The sequence below is a fragment of the Cavia porcellus genome, unplaced genomic scaffold, assembly GCF_034190915.1.
Source record: "Cavia porcellus strain 051 isolate PalLab524CR breed Dunkin Hartley unplaced genomic scaffold, mCavPor4.1 scaffold_11, whole genome shotgun sequence".
In the NCBI taxonomy this organism is placed as follows: Eukaryota; Metazoa; Chordata; class Mammalia; order Rodentia; family Caviidae; genus Cavia; species Cavia porcellus.
Genome location: NW_026947494.1, coordinates 54,570,396 through 54,590,972, shown reverse-complemented (window position 1 = coordinate 54,590,972; position 20,577 = coordinate 54,570,396). Strand labels below are relative to the sequence as shown.

Sequence of the window (20,577 nt, the reverse complement as noted above, 5' to 3'; positions counted from 1 at the left end):
CAACGACCTTAGTAAGTAATGTGTATGTGTGTTTTCTGTGCTAAATGGTTAGTTATTAACCTTCTCAAAAATTCAACATACATTACACATTACACACACATGAAAAAAGAAAAACCTTTTGTGTATGGCAGGCAAAGATTGTATGTCTTTTTCCTTTAATTTGTTCCCACAGAAAATGGAACTTCTAGAAGGTTGTGCAGATAAATGCAATAAAATTTTTGCATTTACAACTTTAGTTTGAAATACCTAAAAGATACCTGCCTGAGTGAATCCTTAATAGATGTATATGGAAATTTAGAAATATGGAAGATCCAAGTCCAAGCTGAAGATACAAATTTCAAACTCATGTGCTTATAATATTTAAAACAATAAAACACACATAAAATTGTTAGGGGTCTGAGGGTAGACAAAAAGAACAGGTCCACCAAAGACATAAAATTAGGTTTCAGCAAAAAGATACCGGACTAACAAAGGGCACTGAAGAAAAGCAGTCAAATGAGGTAAGAGAAACACATGCATGCACACACACAAAACTGTCACATCCTAAAAATCAAATGAAATGTTTCAAGGTGTTAACAAAAGTTGCTAATAAAGACTTAGAATTGCTACTGTGTGTTAATGTAAAGATCATTAATAGCTTGCCAAGACTTTTTAAAACTTTATTGTTACATTTTAGATATACATGACAACATTCATCACAGGGAATTTGTATCTGTAAGTGCTATATCTTGCTGTTTCTTTTATTCCCATTCCCTTCCCCGTCCTTCAAACCCTTCCATCTTCTTAACAACAACAAAAGCTTTATTTCCATTTTTTTCTTTTTTTGACTCTTCTTTCCTTATTCCCTTCCCCCTGCCTATTCCCCTTCTCACATGAATATTTTCCTCCCATTTCCCAGTATCTACTATACATTTTGTTCTTTATTTACACTTTTGGTTTCTCACACCAGAGAAACAATATGGTATTTAAACATGTGAGTATGGTCTCAAAGTGCACCCATTTCCTAGAAATGTCTCAAGTTTATCTTTCTTTATGGCAGAGCAGTACTCCACTGTATATAAAAACCACATCTTCTTTATCCACTGATGGGCATTTCGGCCGTTTCTGAGATTTGGCTATTACAAACTGTGTTGTTAGAAACATGGGTGTGCATATACACTGTGGTATCTTTTTAGGGGATACATCAAGTAGGATTTTGGGGGAACATCAAGTAGAATAATACCTGGGCCAAATGGGACTTCTCATCCTACTTTTTTGAAGCATCTGCCTACTGATTTCTATAGTGCTTGTACCAGTCCATACTCCCGCCAGCAATGGAGATGAGTTGCTTTTTCCTACAACCCCACCAGCATTTGCTTTTTGCTGAATAATAACCATTTTTTCTCGAGGCAAGATAGAATTTCAGTGTTGTTTTAACTTGCATTTCTTAAATGATCAGTGCTACTATATATTTTTTTCGTGTATTAATTTGCCATTTCTACTTCTTCATCTGAGAAGTGTCTATCCATTTCAGATGCCCATTTTGGACTTGGGACTTTAAATCTAGTGAGGTCTTATTTTTTTAAGTTTTTTATATATTCTAGGTATCAGTCTGAACAACTGACAAAAATTTTTTCTCATTCTGTGAGTTGGACAAGACTACTGAAGGGGATTTAAAGAGGAGGCTGAGGACCTAGCCCAGAGGTAAAGAGCCTGGAGATAAGGAGAAGGGTAGATAAGAGAAGCAGAAAGGAAGAGAAGAGTGAAGGGCGGGGAGGGCTGTGGTGGCGTTGGCCAGGGCTGAGGGCAGGAAAGAAGTGAGGGCAGGGGAATGGGAGAAGGGAGAAGGGCCAGGGTTAGGGTTGAGGGAAGGGAAGAGGAAAGAGGGAAGAGGGAGAGAAATGAGTGGTTCCAAGAGCTTGTTTTATTTTTGGTGGGAGTAGACTAACAAGAACATAAAGAATTTTTCAAAAATTTAATGGCATAAAACAGCCAACAGGAATAAGAATTGTAGTTTCACAGCTCAGATAAAAAGAATTTTTAAAGTTAAAAATTACTAAGTTTAGATAAACAATGTGTTTTATAATATGAGTGACTTTCAATTACAAAATTTGCTCATGAAATAGAAAGGCATGTCAGACATGGAGGTGCACACATGTAATCCCAGTGCTGTCAGGTGGAGGCTGAGGCAGAAGGATCACTGCATGTTCAAAAAGACCAGCTTGGGCTACATAATGAGGTTGAGGCCAACCTTAACTACTTAGCAAGACACTGTCAAGTTTTTAAAAAAACCACCACCCAAAGAAACAGAAAACCATGTATGAAATCATGGATAAAGTGTGTCAAAATTATTCCTTAAGCTCCTTGACATTATAGTGTTAAGTTAAATAAACCAGAAACACAAGCCTAAGTATTGCATGGTTTCTCCTATATGAGAAACCAAAATTATAAATAAACAAATATAAAAGACAGACAATAGGAAACACATCTTTTGCAAATGGGAAGGGGACCAAGAGACAAAAGGAGGGAAAGAAAGCAGATGAGAAAAGAATTAAGATGTGTTGTGTGCACATGTTCCAACTCAAGAGGCATATAAACATTGTGTACTGAAAATATGATTAATAGAAGTTAAAAAAATTATTCCTTAAAAGACATTATGCATCTATTTATAAACTTTCTAAAAATGGAATCTGACAAGGTTCAAGACTCACAAGAAAGAAAATATCCCAATTCATATCACAAACTCAATATAACTAATATCAGTATCTCAATATTATCATTCAAGAATTCTTTTAAAATTTTTAATTAGAGCTGGACCCAGTAGTGTGACCAGTCATCTCAGCTCTTCAGGCAGTAATATAGTATTACAAAGGCCAAGATTAATAAAGCTATTAGTAACACATCACACAAATAAATATAAAAAGGGAAGCAAAATCTTTTCAAAAAACACCAGTCAACAACCATTCGTGATAGAAAATCTTATTAAATCAGATACAGAAAAGGTATTTCCTCAATTAAGACACTATCAGTGTCATATTCAAATACAAAACACACTAAGCACATTATCATTAAAACTAAAAAGATTATTAGCACTACAGAAAGTTGAAAAAACCCACAGAATGAAAGAAATACTTCCATGTACCTGATAATTGACTTGTATGCAGAAAACATTGATAGCTCTCACAATTCAACAACAAGAAAGCAAAGGACAAACCCAAATACAGGCAAAAGGATTTGCATAGGCATTTCTCCAAAGATAAAACAAAAGCCCCAAAACACATTAATATAGTAACATCACTAGTCATTTGAGAAATACAAACCAAAACTATCATTCATACTGACTTAGGATGGCTATAATCAAATTGGGCAATAATAAGTTTCAGTATCATAGACGATATAGATATATGAGAACTCAGGTTAGAGAAGGAACTCAGTGGTAGAGCGCTTGCTTTAGTGTGCCTAAGACACTAGGTTCAATCCCCAGAGTACTGAAAAAAAAATTATATACTGATGATGTAGAAACTCTCATACACTGAAGATGGGGATGGAAAATGGTACAGCCACTATGAAAAATGCATTGCAGTTCCATAAAACTAAAGTTTCCCTACAACTCAACAATTTCACTCCTAAGTATACAACCAAAAAGACTGAAGGCATTCTCTGAAAAAACCTGAACCTAATATTCAATATTATTCCCAAAACGAACACTGAACAAACTATTGCAACACCCAAAGGTACATCAACTAATAAAATGACAAAAATGGTGTATTTTCATACAACATTCCATAATGGTGGAATATTATTCAATTATATAAAAGGATAAAGTATTGACCTACTATACCATGGATAAACATTAGAAACTTACAGCCAGGTGAGATGATGTATGCCTGTTATCCCAGCACTTTGGGAGGTTGAGGCAGGAGGATCACAAGTTTATGCCCAGTTTACTGGACTTACTAAGACTTTGTCTCCAAATAAAACATAAAAAGGGATAGGGGTCTAGCTTAGTACAAAGGCCCTGCTTTCAATCTCCAGCACGAAAAAAAAATCAAAAAGAAACATGCTATATTGAAGAAGCCAGATATATCAAGGTCATATATTAATTCATTTTTATGAAATAACTTCAACAGGCAAATTTATAGAGACAGATTAGTGAAGCTAGGGAAGAAGAGGAAGTTACACTAATAAACATGAATTTTATCCAACCATGGTGGTGCATTCCTGTAATCCCATCACTCAGGAGGCTAAGACAAAAGACTGTCATGAATAAATTCAAGATACAACTGGATTACCTAGTGAGTTCAAGGTTCAAGGCCACCCTGAACTATATAGTGAAATCCTGTCTCAAAACAAATGACAACAAAAAAGCCAAAAAAACTTTTTGTGAAGAACTGATGAGACTGTTTTTAAATTACTTAGTGAGAAAAATTGTGCAAGTTTGTAAAAAGCTGCTGAGTTGTAAACTTTAAAAGATGAATTTATGTGAATTATACCTCAATTTAAAAAATATTTCTAAAAGAAGCAAATTCTAAAACATCAGTTAATACAATACCACTTCTACGTATTGATATAATAGGTTCAAAATGGATTTCTAATCCAATTTAGCATCTAATCTTTTCATTAAAATCATTTTCCTGAGCAATTTCTAGCTCAAAAACAAAAACCATTATTTTCAAAGTACATTAAATCTATTTTCCTATATGTCAATACTGAAAACAAGTCCTAGGGGCCGTGAGCTAGATTCTCAGCTCCAGACCCCAAATTTGTGAACCTTCCTAAATTGGTAATTTGTTTGTTTGTTTGTTTTTTGTTTTTGTCTTTTTCATTTTTATCTGTACCGGGGATCGAACTCACGACCGCCTGCTTGCAAGGCAGGCTAAACTGGTAATTTGTAATTTTCCTCCTGCCTTAGGTTCTAGAGTAGCTGGGATTACAGTTATGCACAACCATGTTCGGCAACAAATGTTCTTTAAATGTTTATGCAGAAACTGCAGGATGCATATAATACACATTGAAATATAAGCAAAGGTCCAAGACAAATGAAAGATCTTTAAACACTTAGTCTAAGAACCTAAGTGCAATAGTCTTCTTACAACATCAATGGTTCTGAACAATAAGAACATTTTACAAAATGTCCACAATTGTCATAATGCACTTTTAGTATTTCAAATGGTAAAACATTGCACACATGTTGATTTTTGTTTTTCTGCAATAAAGTCTTGAGGCCCATATACAGGAACTATTTTTCAATACTGAGATTTCTGCTATATCAAAATGATCAATACCAAAAATAAATGAGACTTTTAGAATAGTCTCTTAATTCATAATTACCCCTCCTTTAGCCAAAAACGAATGAAGTACCTTGTATAAATTTTAAAATTATAGGCCTTAGAGACACAAGCACACATACACAATTACTAAACTGCCCAATTCAGCAGTTCCACTGTGATGGCTCTTTTCTCATTTGAAAGTGGGTAGCCTCCCAACACCCTTTTCTAATACCCATTCCTCCCCCTAACATATGAACTGAAAGTCTAGAAAATAAATTTCTTCAAATAAATGAAAGTCTAATACAAACAATCAGCAATTACTTTGCAAATCACTTGTTCCCATCCTGAAGGGTTTCAATACCTATTCTTCTAAATTGGGAATTACTATGTTCGGGAGGTCAGAGACTTAACCCTATATAACCCTGAAGATTTGCCACAATACACACTTTAGACACTGAACTGTCACAGTCACTGCTAGACAATTATCTTTTTCATGATAACCCAACCAGTTTACAGTTGATGTCAAGGCTACTAGACTGCACAGGTACAACCTTAACTTTAATAGCAATTCTGGATGAAAATCACAAATGGAATCAGTCAAATTAATGTTGAAAGGCTACAATTGGCTATTACTTTAAAATATATATATATATAAATATAGTGCAGCATAAGTACCTGCCTGGCAAGCGCAAGATACATCCATATATATATATATATATATATATATATATAGAGAGAGAGAGAGAGAGAGAGAGAGAGAGAGAGAGAGACAGAGAGAGAGAGAGAGAGAGAGAGAGAGAGAGAGAGAGCGAGCGAGCGCGAGTGTGCAAACTTTGTGGGCAGGGGCAGTAATGGAGATTGAACCAGGGCCTTCACACTGAACTACATTAATGCCCCAACACTTTTTTTTATTTTTGAGAAAGGATCTTGCTAAGTAATGCAGGGTGGGTTCAGATTTTCAATCCTCCATCAGCCTCTCAGAGTGCTGGGATTACAGGTGGGCATGCTGGGCTGATGGTTTGCTAGGTGCTGAAATCTAACTAAAGTGATTTAAAGTAAGAGCCTCAAGGAGCTTCTAATCCTATTTAAAACATGATAGCAAATAAGAAACAATATCGTGGATGAATACAAAAGAAAATGGTTTTGGAAACAGTGTTGTTCTACATTTGAGGCTAGATTCTCCACTTACCCTGCCCTAAACACAGGACCTTGCTTCTTAGATCTCAATTTTTCTAGGGAAGATGCCTATGTTTTAGTTGTTATATGACTATTCAACAAGATATGAATATTGAACTATGTAAAGCTGAAAAATAGATTTTTCTTTTCTATTAAAGCTACATATGACTCAAAAAAGCTTTTCTTTTTCTCAAAATATTAATTGTGGTATTCTCTTTCTCAAGTAAAACAAAGATTTATGAAAACAGTACATCATTCACACACATATTTGGAGAAGTGAGTCTGATATTCTTCCCAAAATTTAAAAATAAAATAATGCAAGTGATTCTGCTTGCTCTCCTTCACTTATACTAGGTTAAAAAGGTGTATCCTGTATCAAGTTTCAGCTTGGGCCTTTTGTTCTTTTCCTTGTCTATTTGCCCTTAGAATCCAGCTGAGATAGGAGAGGAGAGGCCTAGCAAAATTAGTTGGTGTAAAGGTATGATCTGTTTGTTGTGAAATTCCAGACATATGTGCACAACAGTTTCCAAACCTGGTGGACTTCTTGTGAGAATTTAATCAGGTTTTCCACAGGATGATCTAGACCTGACTTTAGGTGGAGCTGTGGGATCAAAGCACTATTTCTCAGGAGCCACATGTACAAGTTCTCTTGGGTTTCCTTGAGATTTGGACAGCGTAAAAGGGGAGGTAAGCCATGAAGAGTTCATTATAACTTTCCATGCTAGTCTGGGAGATGCACCATATACTTTTATTTTAGCCTTTCGCCCTCATTTTCTCTTCACTTAGCAAGTTCACTCTGCAGAGCCAGCCTCCTGCCCCCACTCTGCACTTTTTTTTGTCTTTGTCTTTTTGAGAAAAGGTTTCCCTATGCAGTTCAGGCTTGTCTTGAACTCACTTTGTAGCCCAAGCTGGCCTGGAATTCACAGCAATTCCCGCCTCAGCCTTCAAGTACTGGGATTCCAGGCATGTGCCACCACACCCAGTCTTTGACTTCCTTAAACTTTGCCTTTACTTTTTTCTTTCTTTATTCATTTCATACAATTGTTTAAGATAAGAAGAACCTGGACTCTTAACTCCACAGAGAGAGGTGAGCAACCTAGAACCTGATATCATTTAACTGGCCAGACACTTTTAGAAGACTGCCTGGTAACACAGCCACCTTTCATAAGGAAACAAGTCTTACTGAGGTTATATGCAAGTGCTCTGGCTTACAGAAAGCCTCTCTTGTAGGCACATCAACTACTAGATAGATGAGAAAAGTATCTATAGCAACTATGTAATGCAAACATATGAGACCTTGAGCAAGAACCAATCAGCTTGCCCAATAAAGCCCTAGAATCACAACAGGTAAGAATAATGACTTTCTGATTACTAAGTTTGAGATAGTTTGCTTCACAGCAGTAATTTGTATAAAGTCTAAGTAACTAAAGTCATCCTTTTTAGGAGATACATAGTTTATATTAAGGAACTGCTCTGGGGCCAGATGCTGTGGTGCATGCCTGTAATCTCAGCACTATGGAGTCTACAGCAAGGTCACAGATTCCAGGCCAACCTGTGCTACTTGTTAAGTTTAAAGAAACTAGATCACATAGTGACACCACCCTGTGTTTCAAAAGGGGAAAAAAAAGAAAGAGAAGGAAGAGGAGGTGGAGGGGGAAATTGCTCAGGGTGCTATATTGCTATATTGAGACTAGGCTATTAAGACTAGTGCAAACAGCTACAGTAACTTTAAAAAAAAGTTTTGTATAGGGTAAGTAACCTATAAACACTATTACTATTATTACTGTGACTAATGTACATACTCAGTCCACGTTATTTCAAGCATATAGTTTTCCTTCCTCTGACAAATGATCTATTCTTTGAGGGCAGAATTTAAATAATCTTAATCAAATGACACCATCAATATCATATGGGGATTTTATTCAAACATTTTTGCCTGGCTTCCAATTGGAAGGACTCTGCCTCAAACAGTGGGAAATGCGAACCAAGTATGCACATGTTTAAAAAAAAAAAAAAAAAGAGCTCTGTGATAATTTATTTCAACTATTCCTCAAAATCACTAATCTTAGATGAGCATGGTGACACATGCCTGTTAATTCCAGCATTCAAGAGGCCACTTTGGGCAACACAGTTGAAGAGCAAGAGCAGCCTAGACTACACAGTGAGACACTGTCTCAAAACAAAACTAAATAAATAAATTACTAGTCAATAACATGTTCTGTTTCCTCCTCTGTTGGAACAAAAATGAATGTTTAGAATTTCCAAGGCCAAGCATGGTGCTAATGCCTGTAATCTCAACAGCTGGGAGACTGAGGCTGAGAATCACCCTGAGCTGGAGGCCAGCCTGAACTACACAGTGAGCTCAAGGCCAATCTGAAGTACACAGTAAGACCCTGTCTTAAAAAAAGAAATTTTTAGAATGACACATAAGCTAAATTATTAAGTAACTGCTTGAAAGCAAATATAGATTATACGTGTACATCAGTCCTTAATTACAAGAGGTAGTACTGTTTACCTAAATCTGATTTTTCTCTAAAAAAAAAAAAAATCAAAAATGCCAACCTCATGATGAAAATCAAATCTGTATTACCATTTCAATACTAAAACATTTTTAAAGTTTAAAAGTGAACTCTAAAAATGAGTAATTACCAGAGAATTCTATTTGCCTACTTGATTCCCACATCAAAGTTGCCTATTTTAATATTTATTACTCAGTTAATAAAGATTTTTAGAAGAGAACAAAGGAATAAAGTTTATTTGGATAAATAAAAATTACTGTTATTCAAAAAAAAGCTATACTATAATAGTTCTTCTGATTGTCAAAAATTTATCTGACTGGAGATACAGCTTAGCAGCAACAGCACCTACCTGTCAAGTACCAAGTCCCAAGTTCGATCCCCAGTGCCCCCCCCCCAAAAAATTGGGCTACTGAACTAAACCCCCAGCTCAAAAATTTATCTTTTAATAAAATAATCACAAGAAGGGGCTAACATACATACATACTAGAATTATGACCTGGCAGAAAAACAAAGCAGGCATTTTTTTGTTACTTTGAAAAATTAGTATGATGGATCATCTCAAAGAGTCATCTCTTTAAGACTTCAGAATTTAAAATACAGTTTACAGATGTTTATGTGTATTTAACTTGTGTGTATGGATTAAAATTAAATATTAGTATCTAAGCAGCTTAAGAAAAGAAGCAGTTTTATACTGTTATTATTTAAACTTCCATGTTAAAAACAGTAAACGCTGGGTGTGGTGGCACATGCCTGTAATTCCAGCATTTGAGAGGCTGAAGCAGGATGACTGCAAATTGAAGGCCAGTCTGAGCTCCATGGTGAGTTCAAGACCAGCCTGAGCTACATAGTAAGACCCTGTCTTTAAAAAAAAAAAAAAGTATAGCACAGTAAATGAAGATATATTTAGACCTTTCATAAATGAAAGGGTTTTGTATTTATGAATTTAGATTTAATAGAGGACTTAAATTATTTTTTACCTTATTAATAATTTTCATCAAGGCACACAATTTTCTTCAAACATGGTTCATCCTGACAGTGGCAAAGTAAACAAGTAATAAGTAGGGGAAGGTACTTCATATTGAACTCCGGGCCTTTGCACTGAGCTACATCCCCAGTCCTTCCCCCCCCCCCACTCCGCCCCTCACTTTAAGAACAAGGTCTTGAGGGGCTGGGGATTTAGCTCAGTGGCATAAGCGCCTGCCTTGCAAGCAGGTAGTCGTGAGTTCGATCCCTGGTACCGATAAAAATGAGAAAGACAAAAAAAAAAAAAAGAACAAGGTCTTGCTAAGTTGTTATGTCCAGGCATGTACATCTCTTTTATAAGAGAAATCTTACTTGGTTTTATATTCCTCTTCGATCAAATACCAGATAATTAGCTTCTGCAGCACTATAAAGACATGCACTCCACAAGAAACCTCAAAAATGACTCACCTATATGATCTCCCCTTACATCAATAAGAGGAATATCAGTATATTTGACCATGAATAAATTTAATCAATGGCTCTTGAATCCCAAAGTATTCTCCCCACCAAATATACCTAAAATTCAAAATCACCCATTCTCTCACTCATATGAAAAATTAGTTAGAATGCAAAACTGATAAAAACTTCATCAAGAGTCATTTTTAATTTTGTAAGATAAAGTTGGTATTTCTTAGCAGTAACAATTCTAGATTCACTTGATTAGACCACTCTAAAAATAGCATCTTCACTAAGGTTAACCACTACCACATATTAGTAATAAAGATTTATACTCTCGGACAGCAGATATGTATCAAAATTTCAAATTTTTCATTTAATTGCAGGGAAGTCTTATGTGTAAATCAGAAAATGATATAATAGCAAACAAAATCAATTTCACATCACAGTTCAAGACAGATCAGATTCTACCTACCAAGCGAATTAGGAAAAAAATAGTTCAATTTTCAGAATATTGCAAATTCCAGAATTTCCCAGAAGAGAAAAATCCTTCTTTTAATCCTTGTTTTAAGAAGCTTATTATTGGATATTTAGGAGTTCCCATTTTAGTGTAAACACATACAGACAGCAAGGTGCAGAAAAATGTAGGAATAATTTTAAAGTTTCAAATTAACAGACTCCTAATAGCATGTATGTGGCCTCTTTTTCTAAGCATGATGTTGGAGATTCATTTAAATGCAAAATAGCATCCCAGTGTATAACTATACTGCAATTTATCTTTTCTTTCTGTTAATAAACAGTTGTTTGCATTTGGGACCACAAACCTGTTGTGAATCTTCCTGTATCTTTTGGGAATCTATTTTTGCTTCTCTTGGACAAGTACATTAAAGCAGAACTGATGTAGGTATATGCTTAATTTTAAAAGAAACAGGCATCTATTTAAGCTTTCCAGGTAACACCAAGGTGGACCATAAACCTACTTGGTGACATTTTCTACTGAGATCATGGTGAAGTATTGTAACAATTTTTGTTATTTAGCTCATTTTTCATTGCCATGCCAAAATGTCCATGGTGGGGACTTTATAAAGAATTTATTTATTTTGCTCATATAAAGAGGTTATTTAGCTCAAGCAGTTTGGGAAAATGAACTCCAAGATTTCACCATCAATTCTGCTTCTGGTAAGAGCCTAATGATGGCACAATGGTGAGAGATGTATAAGAGCAATCAAATGGTAAACCAGAAAGCCAAAAGCACGATGGAGAGGACTTGCTTTCTAGTAACAGCCCTCTTACAACAGCTAACTAGAGTCTCTCAAAAACTACCCAATTTTCTCTGAGGGAAGTGCGCCAATGATAAACTCTCCCACTAGGCCCAACAACCTCTTAACTTTGCTACACTAAGGGTCAAGCTAACAACCTAAGAAACCTTGGGGAAGAGAATCAAACTATATGCAAACTACAGTAGTGTGAAATAAAAGGGCACACACACGAACCTGAGAACCAGATAAACTGGATTAAACTCATTACAGGCAAAATGAAAACCTATACGTGACTACAATTTTGTATTCAATTTGTATTCTTTGTTCAGTTTTGGTTTCCATTCTTGTTTGTTTTTTGAGACAGGGAGCAGCTATGTAGTTCAGATTGGCCAATATATAGCCCAGGCTGACCTCAAAACTCATAGCAATCCTCCTCCTTCAGCCTCCCAGGCGCTGGGATTACACACTTGCTCCACACCACACCCAGATCAATTTGTATTTGTGAATAGCAAAATCTATCCTCAAAGTATTTTCAAGACTTGTCAACCTCAAGTTAAAAACTTCTGTTCTTAAAACAGGGTATGGTGAGGTTACGCACATGTAACCAAAGCTATTTGGAAGGCTGAAGCTGGAAAATCCAAGTTCAAAGCCAGCCTGGGCAACACAGCTAAGATCCTGTTTCAAAAAAGAGAAAGGTGAGAGTAACTTCTGTTCTTAATAATTATAATTAACATATTTAATATTAAATTCTATGAGTCAACTTCATTTTGTATAAGGATTATTAAAGACTGACATACTAAATAAATATAACATGAAACATATGACAAAAGAACACTAGGCAGGTATGATGATACAACACACCTGTTATCCTTGCACTCAGGCGGCTAAGAGGTAAAAAGAGCACCACAAGTTCAGGGTCAGCCTGTGCTACATAGTGTGTTCCAGGCCAGCCTGAACTACATAGGGAGACCCTCAAAAACAAACATGAAACAGTATTTTCAAGTTACAAGATTATAAGCATCTGCAACATGAAGCTTTCTTCCAAATCAAGAAGATGTCTTCTATAGAAAAATAAATCACAGTAAGTATGACTATTAAAATGAAATTAAAACCAGCTAATGAATATGTAAGATGCTCATCTCATTAAATCAAAAGAATTTAAAACATCAAATTATCATTATATCAGATTGGCAAACACATTCTTGTAAATGATAGTTTTAGCATTAGCTACTGTACATAGATATACCAACCACAGTACTCTTACTGGAGATGTAAAATATAATGGTATAACCTTGATGACAATTTGACAAGATATAAAGTAGTATTAATGTTTAGACTCAAAAACATTAATTTTTAAAATGTATCCTTTCAAAATAAGGACACATAGACATATATATTAGAATTTCACTGTGTTAAACTGTAATAGAAAAAAAAATGGGAGATGAGTTAAATACATTGTAGCAGTAATTAAATAGTTTCTATTTCTTTTTTTTTTTTTTTTGGAGACAGGGTCTCACTATGTATTTTCTCCAGTTTTAAATTCAAGTAGTCCAAGCTGGCCTCAAACCCAAGACAATCCTCCAGCCTCAGCCTCTTCAGTGCTGAAATTTCAGACCAGTGCTGGAATTACAAGATGGTGTCACCACACCCCATAGTCAAATAGTTTCTGATTCATCCATATAATTGGATGTTATTAAGCAACAAAAAGATTTAAATGTGAGATACATTTAAATGATACTTGTAACAAATAGTTTAAAAAGGTAACTATAAATAGTACACAGAATATGAAAACATTCACTAATTCACTAATCAACGACATTCACTAACAGGAGAATCCTGAAGGATGTTCCTAAAGTCCTAAACATTAACTTTGTTGGGTAGGAGCGGATTTAAAAGTACTTTCACTCATTTGTTATTTTTACTTTCACTGTTTATAAGTCAATACTGTACCCAATCTTTTTTACAATGGGTACCCTGCACTTTTAAAATATTGAGAAACAGTAAATTTCTATTTTGAAAAAGATATTACTACAGAAACAATTTATTAAGATTTCTATCAGATTTTTTTCCTACAAAGATGACTTTTTTTTTTTTGCCTCTAAGGCACAAATGAATAGTTCAAGTTTACTGAGTCTCAGATATTGCAAGACCTTCTGAAAAACAACTTTTTGACCTATGACCATTCAAAGATTAAGAAGCTTCCAAACAGTAAACCACTACATTTCTTCATAAACACTGCAACATCTATTGCCCATGAACATCCATATAAAAGTTTACTACTCCAGTTGCTTAAAATCAATGTATTCAAATGGTAAAAAGAACTTTTTAAGCCTAAGGGGATAATAACTGCAACATCTCTGAATTTACTGGACAGGCACTAAAACTGAGAATAATTATTCAAATAGCTACAACAGGGGAAACTCAAATACCATTGAGGAGTAGTTTTCAATGAAACTTCAACATACATCTTAAGCATCTTACAGCACACTACTATGATACATAATAAACCACCCTCAAAAATACTATATGAGCATTTGTTTTAAAACATCACCATCATCACTAGCACCACCCACACAAAGCCATCCCTGATGACCTTCAGTTTCTGATCTTGAACTAGTCAACAATTCAATTATGCAATGAACAGGTGTCAGGGAAACCATTCCTAATACTTAACAATAGCCACATTCTAAATACATAACACATTAAATACAAACTTTTCCTGTTACAGCTGCCACTGAATTCTAACAATTTACTGATTTGTTATCTCCTGCAGAAGAGCCAAAATTATCTGATAAATGAGAAATTTTTTTCAAAAAAAATATTCACCTATATTCTCAATTGTTACACATATTCAGAATTGATTTCTTTTTTAAGAAACAGATAAGAACTGAAAAATAATGTCAAAAGCTAAAAAAAAGTTTCTCTTCAGTACATGCTTTGTAGAAATAAAAAATTTTAAATATCCTTTTTTCCCCCACACCTGGTAGCATAATTTTCTTTAGGAAATATGGTTAGCACCTTTTCAAAGAAAATACAATGTGGGTTTTTAGGTTTTTATATGAAATTTTTCCTAAGGGTTGAGCATGTAATTCATAGTAGGATGTTTGCCTAGAATGCACAAATCCATGGGTTCAGTCCTCAGCGATGTAAAAAATAAGTTTTATACAACTTCTTTGTGGCTTTGTGAGGTCTACGTATCTCAGCCTTAAGTTCAACAGAAAAATAACTTTTTAAAAAGGATTTTCTTCAGGAAATATGTCTTCAACAACATCATTTTCTGATAAGTGATACTCCTGATGAAGCATTTCAGGTTGAATTTTAATTGTCTTTTGTGAAATGCCAATCTCAAATAATCACATATGTAATGTTCTCACTAACCCAAGTGCCCTATGTGTCTATTAGTACAAGACAAAAACAAAACACAAATAACGATATGAAGCAGTATTAGCAAGACTAATACAAAATCAAATTAAAACTGTTTATTATTTCTATTAAACAGAATCCTCAAATTTGGTGTATCAAGGTGTACCAATATGTGTATCATATGTAACCAATGCTGGACTTACCAAGATTTACAGCTGGGAGTCAACAAAGACATTTTTCACTAACAGTATTCTAATCTACAGTAGAACAGATTTTTCCAACAAATTTTCCCAAGAGTCATTGCACGGACTCAAAGACTAATTTCCACCAATTCCTACATGTTGTTCAAACACAAAGCACAACCTGGGACAAGGGTTGCAGCTCAGCTTCTCCTTTCCTCTCCTCCCTCCCTGACAGATTATTTTCAAAATGTACCAATCTCCAGAAAAATATGGATTTGGAGGGAAATTACCTATGCCTTTAATATACTCTCTTTATCTAAGAAAGGCTTTCTCTCCACACATTATTAGCAAACTGTCAGTCAGCAGACCAAACCCAAATGACAGCTCAAGTGTTCTCTGCTTGTTAACAGTTTAAAAGGAGGATGAAGTTTTTTTTTTGGGGGGGGGGTTGGACCTACATTCTGAAATCAGTTTCACACGTCTATAAAATATTGCAGGTCTCTTAACTTCTAGGGAAGTGGATATTGGATCTAATTCCCTGCACAGTCACAAAAGAACAGCAACTCAGTGCTTTACAATCTCTACTTTCATATCAACATATGGACAACCAAAGACTATTGCAATCTAATCCGTATCTTAACATCTGGGAGTTTCATCCTTACTGCTTTTGGTTTAAACCAAATAACTAAAAGGAAAAAAAATCACTTAACTGGAATGAGTAAAGTAGCAATGTTAAAAACTCTGGGAATTACTGAAATTAATCTTCCTACAAACTATTATTTTTTTTTTTCAAAAAATCTTAAGTCCTAGTACAATTAACCTATAGGTAAAGTAGTATTGACTTGTATGACTATAGGAAAGTTTCAGAAGAGAAAAACTATAGCAACATTGATTCCTTACACCCAAGAAACAGTGGCTTTACCTCTAGGCTCATCCTTTATAAGGCACTGCTCTTTCAAAACATACCATCAAAATCTCATGAAGGACATTTCCTTTCAACAGAAACCATATCCCTGAAAATTAAACCCAGGACCTCATGGTACTTAGTAGGTTAGCATCCTACCACTAAGCTACATCCCCAGCTACAAATGAAAGTCTTAGTATTAGTATGTTTTTTTTATTCACTTATTCATGAAGCACTTATGTGCCATATACTGTTTAAACGAGGTAAAGAACAAAACAGCTAAAATTCTTGCCCTTGTGCAGCTTATATTCTAATGTAGAAGCCAACAAATAATATAGGTTGCTATATTAGATAAGCTACCATAGAGCAAAAAAGAATTAAAAACACATTAAGAGGTGAGCAGTCTTTAGAAACACCATTCTCCTAGTGGGCCCAACTTCTTTATTTTTACTTAATAACAAAGTTTCTCTTTTTCTTTTTCTTTTTTTTTTTTTTTTTTGGTACCAGGGGTCAAATTCATGACCTTGCACTTGCAAGGCAGGCAACTTGTGCGGCTGAGCTGTATATCCGGCCCACTCGACAATAAAATTTTTGAAGAAAGTTAAAACTGAGCTTGTCACTGTCGTTTAGTCTCCACACAAAATCCTGCTATATGCCGGGAATATAGCTCAACAGCACAAGGGCCTGCCTGGTAAGTATGAGCATCATGAGTTTGATTTCTGGTACAAAAATCAATCAATCAATCAATCAACCATCCAGTTATAGGCCAGTGCACACTTGATTTGTGATTGTTATACTCACAAAATCCACATTTTAATGTATTAGGACAGCAAAAATTAGGATCCAGGACCATCATATATACCAAATAAATTTAATGTACAAAGTGAGGTGCATGGTGGCAGACACCTGTAAATTTCAGCACTAGGGAGGCTGAGGCAGAAAGACCACCATGAGTTTGTGGCCAGCCTGGGCTACACTATGAGTAGAAGGCCAATGTGGACTATACAGCAAGACGCTTGTCTGAAAAGAAAAGAAATAGAATTATTTCAAAATAAAAATGTCTCTAAAACAACTAATTCTGGAATTTAACTTCTGTAAAAAAAGGAATGGCTAAAGATTAACTGAAGAATTATGATCTTTGTCAGTAGCACTCATATTCTAATGAATATGATACATCACATATTTTAAATATAACACTTCACTGAAGATTATCCCTTTAAATTACCTAAAGGTTGCGCCGAGGATATAGATCAGCAGGCACAAGTGCCTGCCTTGCAAGGTCCTGAGTTCAAGCCCCATACCAAAAACAAACAAAGAATTACCTGGAGGTGTTTTTCTGTTTGCTTGATTTTAGGTAATTTGATCAAGTGAAGGAGCACACTATCCTGCCGAAAGTCAGGTATTTCCTAAGACTGTGATTGAGGATTTTTGTTTTCATTTTAGCACCAACATGTAAAATCTATTAAGAGCATGGCAATGAATGCCTGCAGCCCCAGCTACTCAGAAGGCTGATGCAAATGAGAGGCCAGACTGGACAGCTCAGCAAGACCCCGGCTTAAAATAAAACATAAAAAGAGCTAGGGATGTGGCTCAGTGGTAGAGACCTCTAGATTCTCTAGTACTACGTGTTATGGATTAAAAACTGGTGGTCAACTTAACGCCAGCTGGATTACATCAGCAAGGTGCTGAGCATAGTTGTTTCACCTGAGGAAAGTTGCCAGCATTAAATAGAGAATGGAGAAGAAGCTATGTGTTGATACTTGAGGCATTGTGGGTTCTCCTACGTGTTGCTGTTTGAGCCATTAAGGTTCTCCTGGAGAAGCTCTGGTCCTCACATCGAGCCTTGCTTCCTGGCTCCAGAGAGGAACACGTGTGCCACTTGGTCTCCCGGATGAACTCGTCATGCTGGCTTCCTGACAGGTACTCGACTGTGTTATTGGAGGAGGAGCTCAGAACCTCTGTGTTGCTGAGGATGGCTGTGGTACTTTTCAGGACAGCCCTGGTCTTTGTTCCGAGTGTCACTTTTCGGCTCCAGCGTAGAACTTTCAACCTACCAGTACAGCTTCTTCACCCTGCTGGCATAGACTTCCTAGCTTCCACTGCTGACTTCTAGGCCTTCCCAGCATGGATCCGTAAAAGAGACTGGCATGAGTCCTTCTTGTGGGCTCTAGACCTCCAGTTAGACTCGTGGGAGGCATTATCATGAGCTCTGGGTCTTCATCTGGACTCATGTGGGACACTGCTGTGGGATTCAGACCCTTGGCTAAATATTCTATGTCTTTGGTGTTGTGGACAGATTTCCCGCATTTTCTTGTGTTAACTCTGGGTGGCCATCATAAAACAGTATTATAAACTCCATGTCCTGATTCTAATTGTTCTCCTCACAACCCCTGACTACAACACTATGAAAAATAAAAGAGAAAATTTCCTAAACCAAAATCATCTCTAGAGTTTGGTTTGTTTTTTTGTTTTTTTTAGGACAAGGTCTCACTATGCAGTTTATGTTGGCCCTGAACGCATCACTATTTAGTCCAGGTTGGCCTCAAACTTGTGGCAACACTCCAGTCTCAGCCTTAAACTGAGGGCTGAACCCATGGTCTTCACACCAAACTACATCCCCAAGTCCTTTTTATTTCAGAAATAGGGTCTTATAAGTTACTAAATTCTCCAGCCTAGGCTTATACTTGTGATCTTCCTGACCTACTCTTCTATAATATTAGTATTATAGGAATGTGCCACCACATCCAACTTCTCTAGCACATTCTATGGTGTTGTTAGTGGTCTCAGTATAGGTATATCCACTCAAGAGCAACTGAAACATGAATCCTTAGAAAACTAAGTTTCATCATAATTACAATTTACTGTTGTAGAAAAGGAGCAGACTTCTCAACATTCTTAATATAATGTTAAATATACTATTTTTTCAACTGATTTTCAGAGCATCGATTAGCGATTCTTGTATATCATCCTGAAACTGTCTGCTATCCAGCTAGCAGCAGTCTATGAATACTGATATTAACAGTGTAAGAAATACTGCATCCATTTATGTCTATTTTAACTTAGAAACTAAATAATAAAAGTACAAAAAGTCAAAACTCTGCACTTGTGAAATACATAAGACTATCTTTATACATAATTCTCCTTCCCTGAATTTTTAAATATTTTACCTTCCAAAAAACCACTATGTAGAAGTTCTGAGACATAAACAATACATGCTGTAAAATCGCTGTCAATAACTATTATGGCTCGTGTCTAGATGTTCTCCCAAAGCCTCATGCATACACAGGTGGGGCTTTTCCAGAATGGCTGAAAGTACTCTCCGTGATTGTATACTGCTAGGACTAGTGGGGATGATTACAAAATCACTCCATTGCCCTAATTCCTATAGCCTGGATACAATACAAGGGACAGAAAGAGGCTTGTCTCCTTGCTTTGCTATGTTCTGCATGCCATGAAATGTTTCTCCTCTGCAACGCCTGTCAGCTGTGCCACTGTGCCTTGGAGCCAGCTGGTATGGACTGAAACTTCTATAAAATGTGAGCTAAATAAACCTTTTCCCTTTAACTTTGGGTGCCAGGTATTTTGTCTCAGTAATGTGAGAGAAGTAACTAAGACAGTAACACTGCCCATTCATCACTCAGTAGCCCTTTAGAAAGGGAATTCACATTTCAGAAATTGTTTATAATTCAATGCAAAGAAAAAATTTCCCTTCTCTGGAGTATCTGTGATGTATTTATTTATTTAGGGTAATAATTTTGGCTCTACAGAAGTTTAGCTAAATCTGATTTTCTGTAAGGGCAACCATGCTACATCATTTTAAAGTATGTACTTTTTCCACTGCTTTCCTTGGCTTTTTAAATTTCTATTAACTATGTATCCACATCCTACTAAAAGTCATATGAAATCTTATTTTAAAGGAAAAATATTAGAAATATTTAATCCCTCTTCCCCCAAAACAATCAAAAAATATATTTTAAATTACTTTAACATATGACAAAGAATAAAGGAAAACAATAAAGACTGTCCTTGATGTGTCATTTAAAAAGATCTCATACATATATATATATATTACATACAAATATACATGTACAGTTTTTAATTCCTCCTCGAAAGCTGGCACAAGGCCAGGCATGGTAAGGCACAGCTGTAATCCCAGCACTCCAGAGACTGAGGCAGAAGGATCATCAGAAGTTTAAGGCCAGTCTGGGCACAATAGTGAAGTCAGGACCAGCCTGAAATACACAGCAAGACCCTATCTAAAAAAAACACAAAAAACAAAAAACAAACCATTGGCACAGCAAACTAACTGCATAAATAGAGAGAGGTGGAAAAGGAAAAAAAAAGGCCTATCTCAATGTACAATGGTTAAACCAGTAGTACCTCAAGTTTATGGAACACTACTCAGCAACAAACATAAACAAGCCATTAACTATAAACAACTCTGATGACTCTCCACAGGAAAAAAGCAAAATCTAAATTACATATAGTACTCTATGATTCCATTTA

The 20,577-nt window shown here is 35.7% G+C and overlaps 1 protein-coding gene across 10 annotated transcripts in view; it reads right to left on the bottom strand.

Moving 5' to 3' along the window:
- Erbin (erbb2 interacting protein) overlaps positions 1-20,577 on the bottom strand; it is a 115,717-nt gene that overhangs the window by 79,065 nt on the left and 16,075 nt on the right. The window contains exon 1 of one of the 10 annotated variants that reach the window (XM_063258262.1): positions 17,394-19,917. The exons of the other annotated variants lie outside the window; for them this stretch is intronic. The gene's annotated coding sequence lies outside the window, so the exon portion shown is untranslated. Of the gene's footprint in view, positions 1-17,393; positions 19,918-20,577 lie in introns of those variants that run through there. 10 annotated transcript variants of the gene reach the window in all.